Here is a 10,917-nt window from a genome sequence, read left to right on the forward strand (position 1 = left end):
TTAACTTCATTTGGTGCTTCCTCAGGGTGTCGAAGGCTTCCACTAAGTCATCGATATGTTAAGATCTTACTAGAGTCAGGTCTTATGCCTCATATTCTCCTCAGATTTGTCCAACCACCAATGGTGAGTCAGTGAAGACCTTCAGTCGCTTCACACCGAGGTCCTTTGTCATTTTTAGGCCAACTATCAGGACTTCATATTCGATTTGATTGTTTGAGGTGTTGAAACCAAATCAAAGAGCATATTCAGTGACCACTCCATCCACATTAGTCAGAATAAGACCTACTCTACAATCTTGTGCATTAGATACTCCATCCACATGTAAGATCCATACCGATTTTGAAGTTTCTTCTTTGGATTGCTTCCAGATTTCTTTATCACTTGACACTGTGCATTCAACGACAAAGTTGGCCAATACCTAAACTTTCATCATAGACTAAGGAAGATAAGAAAGATCGAACTCACTAAGCTTAATCGTCCATTTTGTCATTCTTTTCGAAGTATCTGACCGTCGTAGTAAGATTTTTAAGAGAAGATCGGTTAAGACTTTCACTGAATGGGCATGAAAATATGGGCGTAGCCACCGTACGGTGATAATGATTGTGTAGATGACTTTCTCAATCCGAGAATATCTTACCTTTGCATCATGTAGGAGGATGTGGCCAAGTACATGAGCAACTCATCACCTGTGTATGGCTTTGTCAAGATAGGAGGATGGCCCAAGTACAACTTCAGATCTTCAAAGGCCTTCTGGCACTCATCTGTCCAATTGAAGTTCTTTATTTGACTGAGTATTTTGAAGAATGGAAGGCATCGTTCTGCCGACTTGAAAATAAATTGACTGAGACATGCAATTCATCTGATTAGCTTTTGAATCTCTTGCTTTGAAGTTAGAGGTTCCATGTCAAGATCACCTTAATCTTCTCAGAATTAGCCTCTATGCCCCGTCTTGTCACCATGAACCCGAGAAACTTTTCTGAAGTTATCCCGAATGCATACTTAGTCAATTTTAACTTCATTTGGTGTTTCCTCAAGGCGTCGAAGGCTTCGACTAAGTTGTCAATATGTTGAAAGACTTCACCACTTTTCATGAATATGTCGTTCACATATACCTCCATATTATGACCGATTTGATCTTTGAAGACCTTATTAACTAATCATTGGTATGTCGCTTCGATATTTTGAGACCAAAGAGCATAACTTTGTAGCAATATAAGTCCTTCTCGACAATAAAAATCATCTTCTCCTCATCTTCGAGTGCGATCTAGATTTGATTGTAATCAAAAAATGCATCCATAAAGCTCAAGAGTTGGTGGCTTGATATAGCATCTACTAGTTGGTCGATTCGTGATAGTAAAAAACTGTCCTTTGAACATATTTTGTTTAAGTCGGTGTAGTCGACAGATATTTTCCATTATCATTGATTTTTTTGACCATCACTATATTTGCTAGCCAATCTAAATAGTTTGTTTCTCGGATAAAATTGGCAGCTAACAATTTGTCAACTTTCTCATCAATAGCCTTTTATCTTTCAAGAGCAAAATTTTTCTTCTTCTGACGTATTGGTCTATATTTGGAATCAATATTTAACTTATGAACAATCACAACAGAAGGTATACCTAGCATATCCAAAGCTGACCATGTAAAAATGTTAGTTTTTTTCTATAAGAATGTTATGAGCTTCTCCCGAAGATCTTGACGCAACAGGGATCCAACTTGGATAGTCCTTGTCAGGTCTTCTTCCTTCAAGGATATTGAGATAAGCTACTCGGCAAGTTCTCCTTGGCTTTCTTCTTCTCACTGGTCCAAGCCGTCTGTTGGGTATAAAATAACCCCAGTTGAAGTTCGTAAGAGGCCAACCCTCCCAGGACTCTTCTGGCTTCCAACCTTGTGCGGCGTCTTTCTGAACTCCCCTGATCGTCCGAGCTTCCACAGTACCATCCGGACTCCTCCAGCAGTCGATCTTCCACAGTATCCTCCAGATTCCTCCAATGGACGAACTCCTATCGTACCCTTTGAATTTCTCCAATAATGAGCTCCTTCAGTCATCATCGGACTGCTCCAAATGCTCTCTGGGCTTCACTATCAGTCAATTTTCTACAGTGATCGACTACTCTCCAAATCTCTTCCAGACTTCCTGTTGTCACGATCGACTTTACTCCATGCTTCTTCCGGACTTCGTCAATATCCAGACTTCTCCAGCAGCAGGACTTCTACAGTAACCAGACTCCATCCAAGTTTCTACAATGGTCGACCGTCTTTCGAATTTCATCCGAGCTTCTATAGTAAGCGAATTTCGTCCGAACTTCTATTGCAAGCGGACTTCAGTCGAGCTTCTACAATAAGCGATCTCCATCTGGACTTCCACGGCAACCGATCTCCATCCGAGCTTCTACAGTAAGCGGCCTCCTTCCGGACTTCTGCAAGAACCAGACTCCGTCCGAACTTCTACAGCGGATGGATTTCAGATGAACTTCTACAATGGATGGGCTCCAACAGCCGTATTTTCACAGTGACTGACTGTCTCTGATGTCTTCCGTACCTCTCCAGCCATTAACCTTCAACAGTGCCAACCGGACTTCAACAGTGCCAACCAAACCCCTCCAACAAACAAATTCTCTCCAGACCCCTCCAGCGGTCGACCTTCCACAGTATCCTCCAGACTCCTCCAGCGGACAAACTTTCACAACGCCTTCCGAACTCTTCTATCGATCAACCTTCTATAGCACCTTTCGAATTTCACTATCGGTCGACCTTCTGTCGGATTCCTCATGTAACCGGACCGCTCCAGCGGACAGTCTTCAGATAAGCTTCTACATCAGACAAATTTCAGATTGACTTCTCTAGCAATCAAACTCCAGTCGAATTTCTCCAACAGAAAGTTTCCGTCCGGGCTTCTACAGTAGATGACTTCCGTCTGCAGCATCAACGCCTAAGGCACCCGATAATAGTTAACTTGTCAGCAACCTCGAAAACATTTGAGCTTCTTTTAGATTGCTGAGACAGAGAGCTATTCTCCAGCCATTAACCTTCAACAGTGCCAACCGGACTTCAACAGTGCCAACCAAACCCCTCCAACGAACAAATTCTCTCCAGACCCCTCCAGCGGTCGACCTTCCACAGTATCCTCCAGACTCCTCCAGCGGACGAACTTCCACAACGCCTTCCGAACTCTTCTATCGGTCAACCTTCTATAGCACCTTCCGAATTTCACTATCAGTCGACCTTCTGTCGGATTCCTCATGTAACCGGACCTCTCCAGCGGACAGTCTTCAGACAAGCTTCTACATCAAACAAATTTCAGATGGACTTCTCTAGCAATCAAACTCTAGTCGAATTTCTCCAACAGAAAGTTTCCGTCCGGGCTTCTACAATAGATGACTTCCGTCTGCAGCATCAACGCTTAAGGCACCCAACAATAGTTAACCTGTCAGCAATCTCAAAAATATTTGAGCTTCTCTTAGATTGCTGAGACAGAGAGCTATTCCGCTCCACCAGACGTCCCAACCGAGCTTCAGCCATCCGGTCCAAACTCTCCGACAAGTCACGACAACGGACACCATTCCACTCTCTGTAACAAACTCCACGTGGCCCCACCACTCTCTGACAAGTCGTGACAATGGACACCACTACTCTCTGTAACAAACTCCACGTGGCCCCGAATGGCCCACTACCAGGCAGTTACAGACGTCGCTGTCAATCGGTTACGCTCTCCCATCTATAAAAGAGACCCCCCAGATACGTTCTCCTCTAAGCTCTAAGCACTATCTCTAAACTCTGCAAAAATCTCATTCGAGTGCTCCATTTCTGTTGAAGCAGAGTACTGACTTGAGCGTCGGAAGATCTTGTCGGAGCACCCCTAACTCTGGTTTAGACTTTCCTTACAGGTCCCAGTGGCAGCCGTTATCCCCTCGACTCCAGCTTCTCCGGCATCGGTGGAATTCTGTACCAACAGAATTGATGCTAGAGGAAGGGCTTTGTGTCTTCGCAAGACCCTTGTTCTTAAAAGAGTACTCAACGAAACTATCTCCGATCATCTTCTTCGACATCTTCTTCTTCTTCTCCAGCCAGATCCCAACCTAATGCCTCCCCGAAAGGCATCCACCAGGCGATCTACGACCTCCATGGCCAGATCTCAGCAAGATCTGCCAGCTCTGACCTCGTCTCCAGTTTTTCAGGCTCCTCCTCCGACAATGGCAGTCGGCATGGAGCAGTTCGACCTGCTAGTTCAGCAGGTCAGGGGCCTCACCGAAGTTATGCAGACCATGCAGCAGCAGCAGCTGCTGCTGCAGGCATTTGTGCGACTGGAAAGAGCATCGTCAGAGTTTCAGAATCCGACGATCGGATGGCCCACTTGGGCCAGTCGCCATGTATCCTTCGAAAAGGGGAAGCAGAGGGCGGAGAGCCCTCTGTCTGATCACGATTCCACCCCCGGAGGATCCCTACCTCCGTTCTGTCAGAAGATCCTCGAGATTCGTGATCGAGAGGATCTTCTGGATCAAAAGTTTCAAGAGATGAACCGGCAGATCGAAGAGCTCCGTCATGCTCTCCCTGCTTACGGTGAGGATATCTGAACTGACCCTCTTTTTTCTCAAAGGATTATGAAGGAATCGATCCCGTCGACCTTCAAGCTCCCCCAATTTGAGAGCTACGATGGGACCTCAGATCCGGTTGACTACCTGGAGGTCTTTCGGACAATGATGCTGCTCCATGGTGCGCCAGACGCCATCCTGTGCCAAGCTTTTCCATCTACCTTGAAGGGAGCAGCAAGAAATTGGTACTCGACATTGAAGTCGGGTACTATCTTCTCCTTTGATCAAATGAGCCAATAGTTTGCGGCTCATTTTGTCAGCAGCTGACATCTCCGGAGAGGTTCGGAGTTCCTCATCAACATCAAACAAAAGAAAGGAGAATCCATCCGAACTTATGTCAACCATTTTAACGCCGCCGCATTGGAGGTCCGAAACTTAGACCAATCAGTTACAAAATGACCGTCCTGAAAAGCGATCTTCAAAAGAATGACCTTCTATTTTTTCTAGAAAAGAAGTATCCTAGAGACTTCGCTGATTTACTGGCTCGGGCCGAAGGATATACCCGAGTAGAGGAAGCCTTCAAGTTGAAGGACGAGGAGGCCGCGAAGGAGCGGCAAGCGGGCGACTCCAGCAAGCCCGCGGTCGAAAAAGGGCCGAGTGAAGCTCGACCACGTTCTCGAACCCCCCCCCTCCCGAGCTTGTAGGTAGAGAAGTCCGGACCGCAGAGTTTGACGGAGCCCTCCTCCAGAAAGATTTCACAGCTACGCCCCTGTCAATGCTCTAAAAACTCAAGTGCTGATGGAGATCAGGGAGCAGCTGCCAAGGCCGAAAAGGATGCGTACACACCCCGAAAAGTACAACCCTAACAAGTTCTGCCTCTATCATCGTGACCACGACATGGAGGAGTGTATTCAGCTCCGAGATGAGATCGAGGAGCTCATCAAACGAGGTCGGCTCAACAGATTCATCTGACGTCGGCCTGAAGGTAGGAAAGATCGACCGAGGGCCCTACCACAACCAGAGCCGCCAAGAAAAGAAAAACAGCCTGAAGATCGGCCTCCAATCGGGATCATCAACACCATCTCTGGAGGACCCCGACGAAGAGCAGCCAGTGGATCGGCCGGACCGTCCAAGCGACAAAGGACTGAAGAATCTATAATCTTTACTGAAGAAGATGCCCAGAAGATTCAATTCCTCCATAATGATGCGATTGTAGTTTCTTTAAATATTGCTGACTATGATGTACGCCATATTCTTGTTGATAATGGAAGCTCGATCGATATTTTATTTTACGATGCATTCTCAAAAATATCTATTCCGAATGATCGATTAGGACCGATAAACTCCCCATTGGTAGGGTTCACTGGCAATGCTGTGCCAGTGGAAGGAGTAATAACTTTGACCGTAGTTGCAGGTCGGTGCCCGAAATAATCTAGAGCGCAAGTGGATTTTCTGGTAGTAAGGGCGCCGTCTGCCTACAATGCAATACTCGACCGACCTGGCCTCAACGCCCTCCGAGCTGTGGTATCGACCTACTATTTGAAATTGAAATTTCCTACAAGCCAAGGGGTCGGAGAGGTCAGAGGAGATCAAGTCCTGGCAAGACACTGCTATAACATAGCCTTACAAAGAAATGGTCAATCTGACCCCTGTCTAGTTGATGGATTAGACACCCGCGATGACCTTGCTGAAGAACGGGGTGAGCCAATTGAAGATCTTGTCTCAATTCCTTTGAACGATGGGAATGAAGAGCACATGGTGAAGATCGGCTCCAACCTGGGAGAAGAGGTACGAATACAGCTCATCAATTTTCTACAAAAGAATGCGGATATTTTCGCTTGGGTTCTGACAGACATGCCGGAGATTGATGTGGAAGTCATGGAACACCGTCTAGCTGTTGATCCCAAACATCGATCGATGAAGGAAAAAATCTGAGGTCATGCACCAAAAAGGCAGAAGGCAATAGCTGAGAAAGTTGATAAACTCCTGAAAGCCGAGTTCATCAGAAAAGTCAACTATCCGAACTGGGTCTCCAATATGGTTCTCGTCAAGAAGGTGAACAGCAAGTGGAGGATGTGTATAGACTTCAAAAAGCTGAACAAAGCCTGCCCGAAGGATAGTTACCCTCTGCCCATAATTGATCAATTAGTGGATGCAACCTCGGGCCACGAGCTTCTCACTTTCATGGATGTATTCTCCGACTACAATCAAATCAGGATGGCACCAGAAGATGAAGAAAAGATTGCTTTTATCACTAACCGTGGTCTTTACTGTTACAGGATCATGCCTTTTGGCCTCAAAAATACAGGGGCAACCTATCAATGACTGGTGAACAAGATCTTCAAAGAGCAGATCGACCGCAACATGAAGATCTACATGGACGACATGCTTGTAAAAAGTAAATCCTCAATGAACCACGTCACCGACCTTGAGGAGACCTTCAGTGCCCTCCGAAAATACAAGATGAAGCTGAACCCAATCAAGTGCGCTTTTGGAGTAACCTCAGAAAAATTCTTGGACTTTATGGTATCGGGGCACGGGATCGAAGCAAATCTGAAAAAGATTCATGCCATCCAGAAAATGACTGCCCCGAAGTCAATAAAAGAAGTTCAGCACCTTACTGGGAGAGTAGCAGCTCTGAATCACTTCGTCTCAAGGTCGGCCGAACGGTGCCTACCTTTCTTTCAGACTCTCAAGCAGCCGAAGAACTTCTGTTGGACCACTGAATGTCAGCAAGCGTTCAAAGAATTGAAGAACTACCTTGGCTCACCTCCGCTATTGGCAAAGCCCGAACCTGAAAAGGAGTTGTTCCTGTACCTAGTGGTCTCCCCTGTGGCTCTCGCAGCAGTTCTGGTTAAGGAAGAAGCAAAAATTCAACGACCGATCTACTACATAAGTCGAGTATTGAGAGACACCGAAATCAGGTATACTAAGTTAGAGAAACTAACTTACGCCCTATTGATTGCAGTCCGAAGGCTCCAACCTTAATTTCAAGGGCACACCATAACACTGCTCACCGACCAGCCGATTAAGGCAGTTCTGCATCGAGCGGATGCTTCCAGAAGAATAGCGAAATGGGCAGTCGAGCTCACAAAATTCGATATTAACTATTGACCTCGACCGACGATAAAAGTCCAGATATTAGCAGACTTCATAGTGGAATGCACTATCCCGGAAAAAGCCGAACTTGAACGAGGTGAAGCTAACAACCCAGGGCTCCAGCCGAACTCTCCTAAGGAAAGAACAGATCTCCCTGATGATTTTTGGGCCCTCTATGTGGATGGTTCCTCCAACATATCAGGCGCGGGTGCGGGCCTGATCTTGGTCATTCCGGAAGGAATTATCGCAGAGTACGCACTGCGCTTCAAATTTTCTGTGACAAATAACGGAGCAGAATATGAAGCTCTGATTGCAGGACTGAAAATCGCCAAAGAATTAGAAGTAGATCGGCTCCAAGTCTACAATGACTCCCAGTTGGTGGTGGGACAAGTCAGCAGAAATTATGAAGCTCGGGTGGACAGTATGGCCAAGTATCTCGAAAAGGTAAAAGAGATCATCCCTGCCTTTGGTAGCTTTGACATCAAGCAGATTTCAAGAGCAGAAAATACTAGGGTCGATCTTCTCTCCAAGTTGGCTACACTGGCTCTGGCTGAACTACCCAAGGAAGTCCTCTTCGAAGTTCTGAAATATCCAAGTACGGAAGAACCGCAGCTTGTAATAAAAATCAGCCATAAATCCAGCTGGATTGACCCACTGGTTGCATACCTTAAAGATGGGGTTCTTCCTCATGATGCAAAAGAAGCTCGAAAACTTAGAAACCAGACCTTCCGATATATCCTTTATGAAGGCAAGCTGTACAAGCGGTCGTACTCTTTACCCCTCCTGAAATATCTCCGGCCTTCTGAAGCCGACTTTGCCTTGTGAAAGGTACATGAAGGAGTCTGCGGAAGTCACCTGGGGGTCAGATCTTTATCCCACAAACTGCTCCGACAAGGTTATTACTGGCCTACAATATACCACGACTTCATTGAATATGTCAGAAAGTGTGATCGGTGTCAGAGATATGCGAATATCCAAAGACAGTCCGCCTCCGAACTTACGCCTTTGAGTGCCCCATGGCCGTTTGCACAATGAAGGATGGATATCCTTGGACCTTTTCCCATGATGTCCGGATAGCGGAAGTTCCTCCTGGTGGCAATTGACTACTTCACCAAGTGGATCGAAGCCGAACCTTTGACAAAAATCACAGAAACTAAAGTGCAGGACTTCATCTAGAAGTCGATGTTTGTAGGTTCGGCTTACCCAGAACTCTCATTACTGATAATGGGCGACAATTTGTTGGAGCAAGGTTTGCTAAATTTTGTGAGGACTTAAACATCTCCCATAACTTCAAGTCAATAGCCCATCTGCAAGCAAACGACGAAGCCGAGGTGACTAACAGAAATCTGTTGCAAGGAATCAAGGCGAGACTTAAAAAAGCAAAAGAAACTTGGATAGACGAGCTTTATCATGTGTTATGGGCATACCGAACTATCCAAAGACTGCCCACGGGGGAGACTCCCTTTGCTTTAGCCTTCGAAACAGAAGCCGTTATCTCGATTGAACTCAAGCTTCCATCGGTGCGAGTCGTGGCATTCGACAAGCAGCGCAATTCACAGGATCTCAAGGCCAACCTCGACTTATTAGAAGAAAAGCGAGAGATAGCTCAAGTTCAGATGGCAGCCTATAAGCAGAAAGCAGCCCGCTACTACAACTCTCGGGTCAAGAGCAAAGCCTTCAGAGCAGGAGACTTAGTACTTCGACGAGCCACTGTTTCACAACCTCAGAACCAAGAAAAACTTGCCCCAAACTGGGAAGGCCCGTATGAAGTCAGAGAGGTAGTCCAACCTGGAACATACTATCTAAAAGAGCTCGGAGGAGCGGACCTTCCGTGACCATGGAATTCGAAAAATTTACGAATGTATTACCGATAACTTTGCCTTAAATAAAAATTTCATATTCGCATATCTTTTCTTTTGGCATAAGCTTATAACGATAGGGAGTAGCTCCTTCAGACAATCGAAACTAAGCGTGTCAGGAACAAGAGGAGAACCTCATCCTGACACAAACGAAAGTCCGATTATTAAGAGACCGGATGGGGGGAGAGGCCCTCGCAACGGCCCTTATGCGCCCCCACAGCCATGTTAGGAACAGGAGGAGAACCTCGTCCTAACATGAGCAAAGTCGAAGATCCGGTTATTAAGAGATCGGATGGGAGGAGAGGCCCTCACAACGGCCCTTATGCTCCACCACAGCCATGTTAGGAACAGGAGGAGAACCTCATCCTAACATGAGCAAAGTCGAAGACCCAGTTATTAAGAGATCGGATGGAGAGAGAGGCCCTCACAACGGCCCTTATGCGCCCCCACAGCCATGTTAGGAACAGAAGGAAAACCTCGTTCTAACGTGAGCAAAGTCGAAGGCCTGATTATTTAAAGACCGGATGGGGGGAGAGGCCCTCGCAACGGCCCTTATGCACCTCCACAGCTATGTTAGAAATAGGAAGAGAACCTCATCCTAACATGAGCTAAGTCGAAGACCCGATTATTAAGAGACCGGATGGGGGGAGAGGCCCTCGCAACGGCCCTTATATGCCCCCACAGTCTTGTTAGGAACAGAAAGAAAATCTCGTCCTAACATGAGCTGAAATTGACTGTGTCAGGAACATGAGGAGAACCTCATCCTGACACAAATGAAGACCTGATCGTTTAAAATCGGATGAGAAAAAAAGCCTCCTCAACGGCTCCTCTACACCCCTACAACCCCGTTAGGAGCAGAGGAAAAATCCTTACCTAAACATTAAAAAAAAAGGAGGAGAGAAAAAGGGAAAGCGATGAGCTACGTCAGAGATAAGGAAAAAACAAACTACATCTAAGACACAAGGGATCTCGTCTCAATGAGGAAGAAAACTCTTGTCAAAAATTCTCAGTCTCTAAGGGGGGAAACTTTGGCTGTAAAAATTTTTCTGTACTTCATTCGAAATCCGAACTCGAAAGTAGGGGGACTAATGTTGGGTATAAAATAACCCCAGCCGAAGGTCGTAAGAGGCCAACCCTCCCAGGACTCTTTCGGCTTTCGACCTTATGCGGCATCTTTCTGAACTCCCCCGATCATCCGAGCTTCCACAGTACCATCCGGACTCCTCCAGCAGTCGACCTTCCACAATGTCCTCCAGATTTCTCCAACGGACGAACTCCTATCGTACCCTCTGGACTTCTGCAATAATGAGCTCCTTCAGTCGTCTATCGGACTGCTCCAAATGCACTCTGGGCTTCACTATCAGCCGATTTTCTACAGTGATCGACTACACTCCGAATCTCTTCCAGACTTCCTCCTGTCACGATCG

The sequence above is a fragment of the Elaeis guineensis genome, chromosome 13, assembly GCF_000442705.2.
Source record: "Elaeis guineensis isolate ETL-2024a chromosome 13, EG11, whole genome shotgun sequence".
Taxonomy (NCBI): domain Eukaryota; kingdom Viridiplantae; phylum Streptophyta; class Magnoliopsida; order Arecales; family Arecaceae; genus Elaeis; species Elaeis guineensis.